Source organism: Pundamilia nyererei, unplaced genomic scaffold, assembly GCF_000239375.1.
Source record: "Pundamilia nyererei isolate P.nyererei 1_Seehausen unplaced genomic scaffold, PunNye1.0 scaffold00344, whole genome shotgun sequence".
NCBI lineage: Eukaryota > Metazoa > Chordata > Actinopteri > Cichliformes > Cichlidae > Pundamilia > Pundamilia nyererei.
In genome coordinates this window covers 21,370-22,708 of record NW_005187745.1, presented here as the reverse complement: position 1 = coordinate 22,708, position 1,339 = coordinate 21,370, and positions in this window count along the sequence as shown.

Here is a 1,339-nt window from a genome sequence, read left to right as displayed (position 1 = left end):
TTATTTTGGTAGTGTTCTATGTTTAGGTTTGCTTGCCCCATTTAATTAATCAGATTTGCTGTGTGTGTTTCCTCCTCTTTCTCATTCTCTCATTGGAGTGGAGATATCAGGAATACACATGGTTGTGGCACTGATTCACTCTTTAGCACTACGGTCACCCCGGTGTGTCGGCCAGAACACCACTTAAGGCCAAATTGTCCTAGAGTATAGAAGAAGAAGCTTGCCGCTCAACCGACACTAAAACTGCCCACCTTATTAATTGGATGATATCGGCGGGCTGGCTCAAACTAACAGAAGGTTAAATGCTAAATAAACAGCATATAAACTTGGTATATAAAAGCAACTGTGTTCTTCCCGTCTCCGTCCTCCTTCCAGTCTCCGTCCCCATCATCACTATTTAAAAATACAGAGAAGAAGATGATCACCTTAAGCAGTCCCACCCGCCCTCTCAGCCACACCTCCCTGAGAGCTCACTGTAACACCCCTCTGCTGCAGCAGGCCGGAGACCACACCCCCGCCACATAGATCATATCACAACTGTGAAATAAAGTGAAAGAGCAGCTCATAGATCAGGGGGAAGTCACATCAGGAGAACATTAATTATTTGTAGCATGCGATCCCCTCGTGTTTTCAGTCTGTGAAACAGCTGTTTGTCTCTTCACCAAGCAGGTAAGATCAGCAAAACTACACCATAGGATGGTTTATACCCAAGATTCTTTAAAGAATATATTATTAACATAACAAGAGGAAACATAGATTTGATTCTTTATTTGTTCATTTCTTTTATCTTCCATCATTTTCTCTTAAGCTCAAATGTTGTTTTTATTTCAACAGTGATGGTAGCAGCAGCGTTCAGAAGCAGAGGACTGGCTGGTGTCAGAAACAGCAACGTTTTAATCCTCATCTTTCTGCTGCCCCTGGTTTATGTCACAAATTCACTGATGAAAGTAAGAACAAAGTCACTGCAGAATTAACTGTTGCTGAAGGTACTTCTATGAAACATTTATTTGCGAATGTAAAACTGCAGTCACTATTTAAATCATTATAAGCATATCAGAGTTTGGGTGTTTTTCTCTCTATGTAGAGTTGTTAATATGTAGTGCTTAAGCAACTGACGCATCCTGTTTTTGCACATTTCAAAATATTCTGAGAAGTTTCTCAGAACAACTTAGAAAATCAGAAAAAGCAAAAGCAGCCAGAAGGACGGTGGGTCAGTCAGGTTGATGTTGATTGCATGTTATCAGTCAAATTTGGCCATGCAGGAAAAAACAACTGCGTATGAGTCATATCAGTGCACACTAAGAGAACTGCAAATCAGTCTGACTGTAGAAGTAAATTT